Source organism: Astyanax mexicanus, chromosome 14 (genome assembly GCF_023375975.1).
Source record: "Astyanax mexicanus isolate ESR-SI-001 chromosome 14, AstMex3_surface, whole genome shotgun sequence".
Taxonomy (NCBI): Eukaryota; Metazoa; Chordata; class Actinopteri; order Characiformes; family Acestrorhamphidae; genus Astyanax; species Astyanax mexicanus.
The window spans coordinates 32,119,437-32,135,326 of NC_064421.1; the positions used below are offsets into that span (position 1 = coordinate 32,119,437).

The window sequence follows — 15,890 nt, forward strand, 5'->3', positions numbered from 1 at the left end:
CCTCAAAATATCATCAGCTAGAGCAGTTAACATCTAGCCAACATCAGCTAAAGTATTTAACCTCAAAATATCATTAACTAGAGCAGTTAACATCTAGCCAACATCAGCTAAAGTATTTAACCTCAAAATATCATCAGCTAGAACAGTTAACATCTAGCTAACATCAGCTAAAATATGTAACCTCAGAATATCATCAGCTAGAACAGTTAACATCTAGCCAACATCAGCTAAAGTAATTAACCTCAAAATATCAGCAGCTAGAGCAGTTAACATCTATCTAACATCAGCCAAAGTATTTAACCTCAAAATATCATCAGCTAGAACAGTTAACATCTAGCTAACATCAGCTAAAGTATTTAACCTCAAAATATCATCAGCTAGAACAGTTAACATCTAGCTAACATCAGCTAAAGTATTTAACCTCAAAATATCATCAGCTAGAACAGTTAACATCTAGCTAACATCAGCTAAAGTATTTAACCTCAAAATATCATCAGCTAGAGCAGTTAACATCTAGCTAACATCAGCTAAAGTATTTAACCTCAAAATATCATCAGCTAGAACAGTTAACATCTAGCTAACATCAGCTAAAGTATTTAACCTCAAAATATCATCAGCTAGAACAGTTAACATCTAGCCAACATCAGCTAAAGTAATTAACCTCAAAATATCAGCAGCTAGAGCAGTTAACATCTATCTAACATCAGCCAAAGTATTTAACCTCAAAATATCATCAGCTAGAGCAGTTAACATCTATCTAACATCAGCCAAAGTATTTAACCTCAAAATATCAGCAGCTAGAGCAGTTAACATCTAGCCAACATCAGCTAAAGTATTTAACCTCAAAATATCATCAGCTAGAACAGTTAACATCTAGCTAACATCAGCTAAAGTATTTAACCTCAAAATATCATCAGCTAGAGCAGTTAACATCTAGCCAACATCAGCTAAAGTATTTAACCTCAAAATATCATCAGCTAGAGCAGTTAACATCTAGCTAACATCAGCTAAAGTATTTAACCTCAAAATATCATCAGCTAGAGCAGTTAACATCTAGCTAACATTACCTAGAACAGTTAACAGCAGTGATATCCAGGGTTAGTGGCAGGCTAAAGGCAGATAATACTCACTGCTGTACGTCGAAAGACCTAGCACTTAGCACGGGTAGCAGCTAATGCTAATACTGCTCCAGTTTATAACACTGTACTTTAGCGGAGTGGCTTTACTACTCTTTACAACTTGACTGGTAAAATTCATACATAAGGCGCACTGAGGATTATTTAAAAAATCTTACGAATTTTAAGCGGAAAGAAAAATGGTAGTGAACATCAAGCTAACATCAATCAGGGTAGTTACCCTCTACAAAACATTTTTTAAAGTTGCTCCACCACCGCATACCATCTTTAAACATACACACACACACAGAACTGACAGGACGTTCATTCCTTGCCCCAGTGCTGAGCTCTGACACAGTGTGAGCTAGAAAAGAACAGCAGAGGAGTAGGAAGTTTCCCCTCTCTCACACTGCCACTGAAAGCCTACCCTTCAGACAATTCCCACTATTCTACAGCACAGCACTGCTGACACTTCATTCAGCAGGGAACGCACCAGCAGCCGCATTTCTGTCTCCATTGCCAAAATAAAAGGTCTGATAGGTTTGTCAGGAAAGCCCGGCTGGGTGACAGGCGAGATTGGACAACACGGGACGTCGAAAAGAGAGAAAGACAGCCGGGGGAAAGATAAATAAGAGGAGAATCGAACTGAGCTTTGAAAAAAGGAAGCACTTTTAAAACTGGCAGAGAAGCGGACAGGGTTATCTGAGGTGAGGGAGAGAAACGAGTGAAAGACAGGAGAGAGAGAAAGAGAGAGAAACGCACTGAGAAATGCACTGCCTGACAAAAAAAAAAATCACACACTCCAATACTTGGTTGCATCACCCTTATCTTTGATTACAGCACAAATTCTCTGTGCCACCTTTTTCACAAGCTTGTGCTCCAGAACATCACAAGGATTCTCAATGGACTTTAGATCTGGAATCTGGTGGCCAACTGAGGTGTGAAAATGATGATCTCATGCTCCCTGAATCACTCTTTCACAATTCCAGCCCGTTGAATCCTGGCACTGTCATTTTGGAATATGGCCGTGTCATCAGGGAAGAAAAAAAAATCCATTGATGGAATAACCTGGTCTATATTCAGTATATTCAGGTAGTCAGATGACCTCATTTTTTGGGAACATAACGTTGCTGAACCTAAATCTGACCAATTGCAGCAACCACAGATCATAGCTCTGGCCCACAGGCTTGTACAGTTGGCACTAGGTATGATGGGTGCATCACTTCAGCCGCCTCTCTTTTTACCCTAATGCTCCATTACTCTAAAACAGGGTAAATCTGGAGTCATCAAACCTTCATATGACCTTCTTCCATTGATCCAGAGTCCAATCTTTAGGATCAATGATCAGTGCTTTTCTTAAGGCTACACAGCTGTTTAGTTCCCTTTACTGCATTGTGCATGTAAACATGTGACTCTGTAACGTTCGGCTTCGCCTACCTACTGATTGATAATTGCTCTCACCTGTGTGTACCCTTATAAATAGATCTCTGTTCCCGTTTTTTCCCTGCCGTGCATTACCTAGTTTTCCTAGTTTTCTCTCTTGCCTAGCCCTCTGATTTTGTTGTGGATCTTCTGTTACTGACCTTGCTTCCTCCTTTGACTACTCTCTTGCCTTTCAATTTTATCCTGATTGTTTACCCGTTTACCGACCCTGCTTCTGGCTCACTACTTTCTGGTATGTTGCTATTTATTGGTGCCCTATTGTTTTTACAGTTAAATAACTTTTGTTACTGTTTGGGGCAGTTCTTAACCAGATTTTAGTCATTTCAGCTACAATCTCCTTAGATTTTTTCTGCTTAAGGCATGCCAATAATTTGACCCTTTTGAAATAGATAAACATATTTTCCATGATCACAGGATGAGTCTTTTCAGATGGTTGTTTAGGAGATGAGAAGCTACTCACTGCATCAGTTATGGTTAAATAACTTTTGCCTGCTGAAACATAATCACCAATGCAGTAATTATCCAATAGGAGGCTCTAACATATTTGCCTAGTTAAATCCAGATGGTGATTTTTTTTTTGGCTATGCAGTGTACAAAAATATAAAATAAAATAATCTGAAACATAGTAATGAATAATTGCACATATTCTGGCAGTAGTCAAACACAAGGAAAATAAATAGACAATATATAAGAATATAGAGTTTGATACAAAACAAATAATTTATTATATAAGGAATCAGGCATATAAGAATGGTCAGGGACAGGCAGGGTCAGTAACAAAATGGCAGCATTAACAAACAACATACTAGAGTGCGCAGGTAAAGAGGTCATACACAGGATATCTAAGACAAGGTACAAAGAGCATTGCAAAAGAAATGGTCAAAATAGAAAAACAGGTCAATACCATAATAGCTAACAAAAAAGGGCTAGGCAAAAGAGCAAAGAAAGAGCAAAAAGGGTCAAATAACAAAGGAAATGCAAGGTAGATACCAGGCAAGGATTGAATGCAAGCAGGGGCTATTTATATCAAAGAGTCCAGGTGTGAGCAAACTCAATAGCACCGCGAGCCGGAATGCCGATGCTCATGTGATCCGGCATGTCTGGAGGGTTGAGCACAGGTGTCTCTTTCAGGAGAATAGAGTCAGTGGCAGCCAGACAGACAGTGGCAGGACTGACAGCTGTAGTGTGCAAACATAGGGACTGCAAACAGGTCTAATATATATCTGTGTTTATAGCTACAGTGAGTCATACAGTCTCAGAAACCACATAAGCAAGTCTATAAGAGATTACTGAACACCTCCAAGGAACGTGATGATATGTGATGATTTATGTCAGTACTACAATACAATATCAAACAATAATAGAGCACAACAAAACACAAATCAGTCAGAGAGAGGTCTCTGAACAAACAAGGCAGCGATGAGAACCAATCATAGCCAGCAGGAAGTCTTGGAACAAACAGCACACTTATAGGAACCAATCATGGTTGGGGGAGAGTCTCAGAAATGACAAGCTGATTAGAACCAAAAAACAGTGAGAGGAAGGTTTTCAGAAAAAAAACAATATGGTGACCAATCAAGAGTCAATGAGAGATCTCGGAGTAAACTCAATCAATGATCAGAACTAATCATAGTCAACGAGAGGTCTTGGATACATGAGACAGTGATTAGAACTAGAGATGGGACCGATACGATACAATATCGGTATCAGGGCCGATATTGATGTAATTTTACGGAACGTTTATCAGGGCGAGCGAGGACGATCCATATTCGAGTCCGCAGCTTGAGCTGGACAATAAACCCGCCGTAACGTAACGCGAAACTCATCACTGATCCAGACTCCAGTTCCACAGTTTATCCTGAACTCCCAGCAGCTTCAGTCTGTAGCTGACTGAAAAATGGCCGTTGTGTGGCGATTTTTCTCTTTGGAAACGCAGAAGGCTACATGTAGTATTTGTAAAGTGAGTGTCACAAGAGGTTGAACTACTACAGCATCTTATAACACAACAAATTTACACAATCACCTGCAGAGGTTTCACATCGCAGAATACGAGGAGTTTGTGCTAGCAAGCAGACAGAAGGACCCCACAGCGCAGCAGACTCTCGCTAAGGCACCAAAGGCTAAAGGTATCACTGAGAAGTTACTCAAATTGATCATACTTGACGACCAACCACTCTCTTTGTTGGAAAATGTTGGATTTTGCAGCCTGATGGAGCACATAGAGCCCACGTTATGCATGAGGCACTTACTTTACAACATAGTGTTAATGCCGCTATAGCAAATGCCCCAAAAAATCTGGGTATTTTAAGCACTCGCAACTCGCACAGTCTTGATTCGAAGACATCCAAACTAAAATGAATGTGCCCACAAATACATCAAGACGTAACCTACATTAAGTGTATATAAAATGAACGTATATACTCATCTCATCAAGTTTTGTGTGTTTATTTCAGCCTCATTATTCAATCGTAAACGTAGTACCTATTATAATAAACTAAAGAGCCCTCGTATCAGTATTTGTATCGGTTACAGTATTGGTACTGGTCGTCATATATCGGTATCGGATCGAAACTAAAAAACAGTGGATCGGCCCATCACTAATTAGAACCAATTACAGTCAGGAAAATGGCACAGAATAATTGAGTAAGTAAAGTGTACATTTAAGGCCAAACTGAAACTGTACTTTTTAATTTTAGCTGAACTATTATTTTAATAAGAAGAAGATTAGAGGTGCTTGATCAGTTTTGTAGGTGTGAAAGGTGCCGCGAACCACGGTTCAGCCTAAAGGAATAAAAATTGGACCAAGCCAAAAAAGTGGTCTCAGGCTGGATCAACTTAACCATGTTTCAGTTTTTTTCATTTGCAGTGTGAAAACACTGATTTCGATGGCTCAGACTTTTAGAGTAATTACAGAAATTTTAGGCAGGCTATCGTCACAGTAGAGTTGTGCCAATATCTGGCAAAACAGAACAACAGATTTTGGTACAACAGATTATGCATGTGATTCCTGTATCTACTGTAACTTTAGATTCACCGTTATTTATAAACAGAAGTTTTTACCTCTCTGTGCGCGCCCTCTGAATTTGCCAGGTTTTATGGAAATATCTAAAACAGGCATTGATTTTTTTTTAGACCTTTCAGTACTCAGCTGTACCAAGACATTTCAGTCGGTGCCTTTCTGATATCGAATTTCAATACCTAGCCATAGAGACCTTAACCTGGTCGTTCTTAAATCAGGGTTCATATACATTTTAACCAATACATTTCTATGATTTGTTCATGACCTTTCGATGCCTTTAAGGCAAATTGTCATGACCATAACATTTTTAAAACATCAGTGCAGGATTTACAATAAAACCAAAAATCCACTAAAACTCTAATTAAAATTGATTATAGTAGGTCTAAAATTAATCAGATAAAATGGTGACACACAGTCTTTAATAATTTAAAAAATCCCGAGAGCTCCATTGTGTACGGGCTAAATTACTGAATTAACTCTGAGCTGATGTATTTGTTTGCTCAAAATAGATTTTCTCCATCGATAAACTGAAATACGATTTGTAGACCAAATTTCCATGTATTCTCCAAAACTTTCTGGTTATCTTTATTTTTCCAAAACTTATCCTGTCCTGGAAATTGCTATTTTCAAATTCCATGACTTTTCCAGGTTTTTCATTATCGGACAAACAATGCTGAATGCACAGAACAGAAATTTAATAGAATTTAGACAGAAATACTATACTCAAAATCAATGAAAAATACTGCAGTGTACCAAATAATGAATGAGAGAAAAGAAAGAAAAACAGAAAGAAAGCAAAAACTCAGAAACCTTCAGACCGTGTGAGTAAATAGTCAATATATTTTCATATTCTGCAGCATATTTCATTTGTGTGTGACTGAAATTCGCATAAATGTTTTGAGACAGAGCGGTCTGGCCTGCGGAATGGATGTGGGCACGACGCAGGTCATTTAAATTCATAAAATCCAATTCCTTTAAATCAACAACCTCAGCAAACCTCGTTTAGCCGGTAACAAGAGGAGGCACACGGGCGTCGCCTTCCCAGGCAGACAGCGGTCTCAAAATATTCCAAATGAGCTGCGCACTTGCCCTAATGTGTTCCAAAGGGCAAACACCAACAACAGCGACGAACAGAAAGAATCTGAAACAGCTTCCAACGTGTCTGCTTCTAAACATCGATGATGGCCTGAAAGAAATGAACGAGCTTCTTAAATGAATCATAAATGAGAGAAGAGCATCTATTCCAGCTATGCAAATTAAGGAAGGGCCAACCAACTGATGCCGAATATGTTTTTCATACTCGTTCTTAGTGACGCGCTGATAATTAGCAACATTTTTGGTGTTAGCATTGCTGAGACTGGAACTCCTGATAGCATCCTGATTACTGGGTGCAATCTTTAGACTGTTGTAGCACTGGGCAACTACTGCTCTCCATACACTACATGACTTTAAAAAGACTCTGAAAAGACTTCCTCTTACTCTTTTTACTCACAGGCTAAGATTTTACAAAGATCACGATTTGCAAGACTGCAACTGTATTCTTTCTAAAAAAAGAAATTCCCCATCATGCTTCTGGTGGAGGAGTTTACATACAATCCATATTACTGTACATATTAAGTTACAAAAAAAGTGTACATCAATACTGTGATTTATCAACAGTTTATTTTTCTGCCACACTGTTATTAGTTCTTGATATTTTTTAATAGAATACATTTTGTGTTCAACTCTGATTATAACCTTCTTTTTTTCCCTCCTTTTTTTGCTACAACCTTGTATAGCAAAGAATCACAGCTTCACATTCGCCGCTTTACATTTGCCTTTGTTTTAGATAGAATTAATTCAATAAAGAACATAATTCTTGCAAAATGTGTGTTTATTAAACTTCTTTGTACCAAAAATAACACTGCACAATAAGACAAAACATAACTTTATATAGACCGACTTTAAAGTGCTACCTGGGTTTAAGATACTGTACATATTAAATTAAGAACCATATAAGACATATTAACTGCAAAATGTGTTGTATTTTAAATCGTTTGTAAACAGGCACGTAAAATATTCTTGCTTTGCGGCTTCCCGTAGCTCTCCTATTGGCTGTTGACATTGTTCACGTCACTATTTGCGTGAGCCAAGTCTCAAGACTTATGATAATATTAAACACGGTTAATTTTATCTGAACTGACTAAAACTTTCAATCTTAACCACCTTACACTGAACGATCATGATAAAGCAATCGCAACTCGACTCTAGCAAGACTCTCGTGATTTTATCCCGACTCTGAAAAGTCTTTTCCGCCTTTTGAACTCTAACTCTGCTAATACTTACTTTTGTTTAATACCTTCTTTGGTCACTCATCTTTTTTGAGACATGCTAAAGCTTTTTAGATTGTGTAGCTGCTAATGTTTAACTGAACCAGCCCTGCTTGCTAGTTTCTATGCTGCAGCACCAATTGCTCGCTGTTGTGTACTGTACTGGCCACCTCGGAGGTAGAGTTAAGTGTTGGGGACAAGCAGCAGGCAGAGTCAGAGGACAAAACAAACACAGATGCACTGACGCACTGCACAGTCCAAATAGGAACGAACTGACTGAAGAGCTGCTGACAAAAGCTGCCATTGCTTTAACTCAGCATGTTTCCTTAATATGTGATGATACATCCTGATCATTTTATCATTTACTAATGGAAATATAACCCTTATTGTTCCTTTAAAGTATAAAACTGTATACTATTATTGCACAAAGTCGTTTTGCACAAAAACATTTACAATTTTTGCCTATTTTGAGGAATGTTTTTCACTTTTTGACATAACAGCATGCAGGACTTTTTCAGAACATGACATATATCTTTATCTGACATATATCTGACAAATTCTACTGTACACATGAATTTGTTGACAAGCCGAGAAATACAGAAGCTCCGTCTGAGGTTAAAATGTGGACTGGGGCACCGAGTGGTCCAGGGGTCTAAAGCGCTGCCACTATGAGCGGGAGGTCGCCGGTTCAAACCATAGCTCATGCAGCTTTGCCATCAAGCTGCAGGCCCTCCTCCCTCCGGGTGGGTAGATGGTGCTCTTTCTACACATCACTCCTATGGTGATGTCAGCAGCAGCTCGAAAAGAAGCGGTGACTTCACATGTATCAGAGGAAGCATGTGCTAGTCTTCACCCTCCTGGTGTGTTGGGGCATTACTAGTGATAGGGGGAGTCCTAATGAGTGGGTTGGGTAATTGGCTGTGTAAATTGGGGAGAAAATGGGAAAAATTTGAAATAAAATTATATATAAAAAAAAAACGTGGACTGAAGTGGTATAGTAATGTTACAGAAATTTTATACAAATACGCCTCAAAGTAACTAACTTTATGTAGTTCTGGTGCAGTGCAGCTCCACTAAAGTTGCGAGTAGGAATGAGTCAGTGTACCATTTTTGTACCATAAACTTTTGCCACATTTGAGGCTTCAAACATAAAGATATAAAATTGTAATTTTTGTGAAGAATCAACAACAAGTGGGACACAATCTTGAAGAGGAACGAAATTCATTGGATATTTAAAACTTTTTTTAGAAATAAAAACCTGAAAAGTGTAAAGTGACAAGAAGGAAGCCACTGTTTTTGGCCTAAATACAAACTGCTCATCACCCTGAACACACCATCCCCAAAGTGAAACATGGTGGTGGCAGCATCATAGTTTGTGTCTGCTTTTCTTCAGCAGGGACAGATTTGGGAAGATGGTTCAAATTGATGGGAAGATGGATGGAGCCAAATACAGGACTATTCTGGAAGAAAAGCTGTTGGAGTCTGCAAAAGACCTGAGACTGGGACGCAGATTTATCTTCCAACAAGACAATGATCCAAAACATAAAGCAAAATCTACAGTGGAAACGGTTCACAAATAAACCTATCCAGGTTTTAGAATGGGCAAGTCAAAGTCCAGACCTGAACACAATGGAGAATCTGGGGAAACTGCTGCTCACAAACCGACGCTCTCCATCCAACCTCACTGAGCTCCAACTGTTTTGCAAGGAAGAATGGGCAAAAATTTCAGTCTCTGATGTGCAAAACTGATAGAGAGCATCCCCAAGAGACTTGCAGCTGAAATAGCAGCAAAAGGTGGCGCAACAAAGTTTTAAAGCAAGGGGGGCAAATAATATCACACGCCCCACTTTTCAGTTTTTTATTTCTAAAAAAAGATTAGAATATCCAATAAACTTCGTTCCAGTTCACGATCGTGTCCCATAGTGATGGGACGATACACTTTTTTCAGCTCCGATCCGATACCGATATAAAACTGATATAAGATTGCCGATACCGATACAAATACCGATACTTTTAGTTTATTAATAGTACTATGATTAAGGTTAAATAATGAGGCTGAAACGGACCACAGAGCCCTTTTAAGAGTATCCACAGGTGCATTTAATGTAAATGCATTCAAAAGTCATTTATTTGACACACTTCATATGCAATTACACAATAGTTTCCTTTCAAATAAAATGTTAGAATTTTTATTAAATATAAAAAAAAGTAAAATATTAAATACGTTAAACATTAAATTCAGGGCATTTTTTGCAACGGTTGTGCAGGAGACTTTTATTTTGACAGGTAGCATAGAGGATTAGCTGCAATAGCTAACGGCTAACTGGCGATGCTAACTGTATTTCCGAGCTAAATTAATCACTGTTTTTTTAATAACAGATTGATTTCTTAGTGCTGGTTAGGGTTGGTAGGATCTGTGGTTTGATATTAGATGTGGATTATGGCTGTAGTTCACTTAAGATAGTTATTTATTACATTCACAATGCCGGAATGATTTTGCTAGCTAGGCTAACAGACTGCAGATCTTAATGGAGATGGCTAACGTCTAAGTGGCAATGCTAACTGTATTTCCAAACTAAATTAATAACAGATGGGTGTGTTTGTAGATGCTGTGGTTTTATAGGATATGTGGATTATGAATGAAAGCGCAGCGAAAGTTCTACTAAAGACTCCAATGCTACGTCACCTAATTACCTATCCAATCAGCTGTTCCCTCTGCCTTTAAATAAGATCACTCATTCAGTACCTTTGCTGCCTTTCAGACGCTGATGGTCGTTCTTACCCTCCTCCTTCCCCACCGCCTCCAGGTTGGTCCCGTTTGGTTGCCCGGGGGTTGGCTCCGCCCCTGTCTCCAATGTACGACAGGATCTGCAGAGCCTAGATGTATCAGTCCTGGGCCGATGACGGGGCCTACGCCAAAGACTCTACTAGAAGACTTCATTTCATTATAACCTCTTCATATATGTATCTTTGTTTTGCTAAATATGTTAAAACATTAAATCGTGCAACTGACAACATTTCTTCCGGAGTCGTAATAGTAGAAATATAGTTTACTCCAGTCTGTAGTTATAATACCTTCACAACAGATGCTGACTTTACGTGTACCGTTCTGCTGTACAGCGTTTCCAAAGTGAAAACTCTCCAGATAATGGACTTTTTTTGTAGATAAACAGCTAAAGTTACTCAGTCAGCCGCAGACTGAAGCTGCTGGGGGTTCAGGGTAAACTGTTAAACTGGAATCCTGATCCGGGATGCGTTTTGTGTTAACGTTATGGCGGGTTTATTGTTCAGCTCAAGCTTTGGACTGGAATATGGATCGGTAAGTGGATCGGCAGCGCCCGCCCGATATCCGATTCGTCGGATTACGTCAATATCGGCCCCGATACCGATATTGTATCGGATCGGTCCCACCTCTAGTGTCCCACTTGTTGTTGATTCTCTTGACAAAAAATTACAATTTCATATCTTTATGTTCGAAGCCTGAAATGTGGCAAAAGTTTAAAAAGTTCAAGGGGGGTGAATACTTTTGCAAGGCACTGTATTTAACTAACATAAAAAAGTTGCCCCATATCTACAAGGATGAGCTCAGTTATCCACGCTCATTCAAATAACCACTATCTCCTACCACTTAGCACAGCCGCTCATCCACAGGCTTCTCTTCTGCAGAAATCGCTCTCCCTCTCAAACACACACTGACACAGGCATTGTGCTGTGCTGATGTAAAGCCGTGCCCCCCTCAGCATTGCTGGCGGCAGGTCGTTTCTGATGGATGTTCTGGCTGATCCCACGCAGCGACTGAGGCGTTTCACTCTCGCTGTGTGACAGCTCCTTAATTAAGAGCTAAAGATTTCCACTCTGTGCTGACCGAGCGCGAGCCCACGCAGAACACGGTGAGCTTCCTACAAAATCAGAGAGCCGTCCGCACCGCTGCCCACAATTAACACACCTGCTAATGTGACTTTCACATCCGCACACAACTGAGCTGTGTTTTGTCCTTGATAGTAATCTATTTATTTATCTGTCAGTCTGTCTTTTTTCTTACACAGTCAAGTCAGAATATTATGACCACCTTATTGTTTCTACAGTGTCAATTGTTTTAACTACACTGAACTTACAGGAACACTTAGGGGTTCTAAGTGTTTTTTTTGCAGTGATTAGCACTGATTAGCATGGTGGTGGTGTATGTATGTGTTAGTGTGTGTTGAGCTGGTACAGTGAGTGAATCAGATACAGCAGCAGTGCTGCTGGAGTTTTTACACACTGTGTTTAATCTCTCACTGTACTCCACTCTATTACACACTCCTACTTACAGTAGCTGCTCCACCTTGTAGATAAAGTAAAGTCAGAAAGAGACAGAAGCTCTGAATTTTTTTGCTGCACAGTTTACAGTGTCACAGGATGCTGCTCACAGGACACTATTGTCTGGACATTTTTGTTGGTGGTTTATTCTAAAACCAGACGCTACACTGAAGCTTAAATATCTTATTCCTATCGTTTTTTCCATTCATTTTAAATGTCTAGTTGTGATCTCTAGTACGAATGAATGCCAGTGAGATGGACATCAGATAACATTTTAAAATAAAGATATTTTTACACTAATAACAGTCTTTGCAATGTCATATATTACTTTACAACATGTGTAATGCTCTGTAAGTGCAGTTCAGCCACTGATCTTGTCTTAGAGTCTCTGTAAAACGCAAAATCCACCGGAGATCCTATGTAAAAATATGTAAACACACAGAAGTGGGTAGTCCAGGTCCAGAAAAAGTAATAATCTTTACTTTTAACTAGTGTAAACGGAAGTGTTTTAAATATACACCTAACTATCTCAACTGTACTTTGCTGGTGGTGTTCCTCCATAGACAAATTCTAACCATTTATTCCTTAGCTCTGAATTACTGGGTAAAGCATACTGTTTAACACTGATGTGATATTTGCACGAATAACACAGGAACAAGCTGCCATGTTGTTTCTAGCACTAAATTCCTGTCTGACAAGACAGTGTCAGCTTCAACGCTGTCTGTGAGCGGTCACGAGGCAAGGTGGGCGAGGACATGAAAACTAATTCACGGGTTGATGTAGACACGGTGCTTTTCCTAATCGATTCGTTTCCTAAACATGTACTTTTACTAACTACTGAAGACAATGGAGGTTGAGGAAGAGTTTCATATGCAGCATGCATATACAACTCAGAGAGACCTATAGTATTTCACAAAGAACAAGAAAAAGTAGATATTTTAGCAGAACGACACATTTGAAAACTACAATCAGTGACACTAAAGTTTAAAAACTCCAGCAGCACTGCTGTATCTGATCCACTCGTGCCATCAGCACAACACACACTAACACCTCGTACAGCACCACCATGCTAATCAGTGCTAATCAATCACTGCAGTGCTGAGAATAACGACCCACCAGACAAATAAAAATGATAATAGCTGCTCTGCGGTGGACTCTTCTGTGAGTTCTGAGCATTAAATAACAGGGTGAAAAGAGGATAATAATAAAGTACACAGAGAAACAGATACAGAACTACAGCCTGTAATTATAGAACTACAAAGTGCTCCTACATGCTAAATGGAGCTGATCAAACAGATAAAGAGTGTAGAAACAAGGTCATAAAATTCTGACTGGAACGTGTATGAATAATATGAATAATATTATAAGAGATTAAAACCACTAGCACATAGCAAATAACACTGAACGTTTGGTTTTGTTCCAGTGGCTGTTGTCGAGGGGTGAATATATTAAGCAGCAATTTAACCGTCAGTTTTTAAACTGGTGCGTTAGAGCAGAAGAAACGGACACGAATAAGAATCTGAATCACTTTGGCTATGTTCACATTACAAGCCACATTGCTCAAATCTGTTTTTGTGCTCAAATCCTTCTGGTTCACATTTACAAATGTAAGTGATCTGTATCTGTGTGTAATGTGAACGAATCTGTTCCTAAAAACATCTCACATGTGCACATTGATACGCGTATAAACGTCGCCTTCTTCACCAACAACAAAAAAACGTCATATTTGAGAGACGACTCGTAGCTTTATAAAGAGAAATGGAGGCTTTAGCAGATCATATGTGAAGCACCTTTTGCTGGAGTGGAGAAACAACAAACAGCTGGTCTGAAGTACATGCTCAGGTTGAAGAGGTGAAAAAAGACCAGGTGGTTTGCTTTTGCTGTTTTTGCAGCTATAGCTCCACAGCTGCACCAAGAGAGAGAAGCAGGTAGCGCATGTGTAAAAGCAAAAAGACGCATGAATTCTGATTTGACCGTTCACATTCATGTCGCAAGTCCATGGATCGAATACATATCCAATTTAGGACCACATATGAAAGTGACTTAAATCGGATTTGAAAAAAACGTATTTGGAACGTTCACATAGCCGTGAAAAATTCAGATCTGAGCCACATTGAGCAAAAAAATCTGATTTGACTCACTTTAGCCTGGTAATGTGATCGAGCCCTTTGATAAGAAACAAACTGACATGCTCTCTGAGCCTCCGATACATGTGAAGTCAGACTCCACCTCTTTTCGAGCTGCTGCTGATGCAGCATTGCCGAGTAGCACTACAGTGTGCTCGGAGGAAAGTGCAGCGACTCTACATCCAATACATCAACTCACAGTGATGTGAGAGAGAGTGCGGCCAATTTTGCAGCTGATGGCAAAGCTGCAGGAGGGGGGGATCGAACCTGCAACCTTCCACTCATAGTGGCAGCGCTTTAGACTGTTGGACCACTTGGCGCCCCTGTATATAGTTTTTAATTTTGTGTGTATTATAATAAAACATAAAAAGTATTTATCTGATCATTTGTATTATATTTACTAGTTACTATTATTATAAGCAGCTGATAGTAAATATCCAGTGTGCTAAATCATTTTCATTAGGTAGTAATATTGGCCATATTGGCCCAAATTACTCAAACTCTTGCTGCTACGACTGTCAAGAATTTAGCAATCTGCATCTTAGAGGTGGGAACAGCAAGAAAAATTAATGCGCATGGTGCTGCTACTGTATTCTCGCACAGTAATAAGCCATGTAATGAACTATCATTAAAATCCTTATACTTTCAACTAATATACACTCTAATCTAACTACTATGTACTTTCAAAAATAAGTTAAAAAAACAGGCGCAGGGTGACATTTTGGTCAAAACATGATAAATTCCATGAAGATATATGAATTCTGAAAACATTTACATCTCAAATGATGACATTTTTAAGCAGCTCAGTATCTTTTGTTATAAATAAAAATAATAGCATACGGTTGTCTCCTAACATAACTGTGTTATAACAAGTAAAAGAGGAACTGACTGAGACAAAACAGAGACAAAACACACCAAAATAGGCTGGGGTTCAAAGAGTTAAGAACCTCCAAAAGACAGAGCTCTTCAAAGAGCACCCACTCTCCTAACACCTCTAACACACTAACTACTTCTAACCTCATTTCCTTCAATCCCACTATTTCCCTTTGGCCTCCTTTAGGCCTCTGTTTTTTTTACCTTGAACTTCCATGTCTTCCATGTCATCCGCTGCATAACCACAATGTGAATAAAATGATTATTATTTTTTTTTTTTACTTTACTTTAAATAAAAAGAGACAGCGATATCACACCGCCTGAACCGACATTTTCTTCTGCTCAGATAGTCAGTACATCGTCTCAAACCAGCCACATCCAACATCCTGACCTCTTAGAAACAGCAAAACTAAATCTGTCAGATACAGACAGGTACGGCAAAAAAACAGAGTGAGCGTAGTGAAATCTGTGGCAAACATTTGCTGAATTTGATTAGTTAAAGTTACTGACCGTGCAGAGCCGAAGGGCTGAAGCACTGAGGTGGTCACCTTCTGACCGCTGAATTCAGATCAGCCTCGAGCCACAATGACAGGAATGAAGAAGGGTGCATGCTGTCCTGGAAATAGAGCCTGTAAACACAAACAAAATCAGAGACTGTAGATTAGTTTTGTCTTTTTCCGGCATTTTGGTCATTCTGAATTCGTCT

The 15,890-nt window shown here is 39.2% G+C and overlaps 1 protein-coding gene across 1 annotated transcript in view; it reads right to left on the reverse strand.

The window, feature by feature from the left end:
• The window catches only part of chrm3a (cholinergic receptor, muscarinic 3a), a 226,476-nt gene that overhangs the window by 137,231 nt on the left and 73,355 nt on the right, over window positions 1-15,890 (reverse strand). Inside the window, exon 2 of the mRNA XM_022672746.2 lies at window positions 15,695-15,813. The gene's annotated coding sequence lies outside the window, so the exon portion shown is untranslated. The remainder of the gene's footprint in view (window positions 1-15,694; window positions 15,814-15,890) is intronic.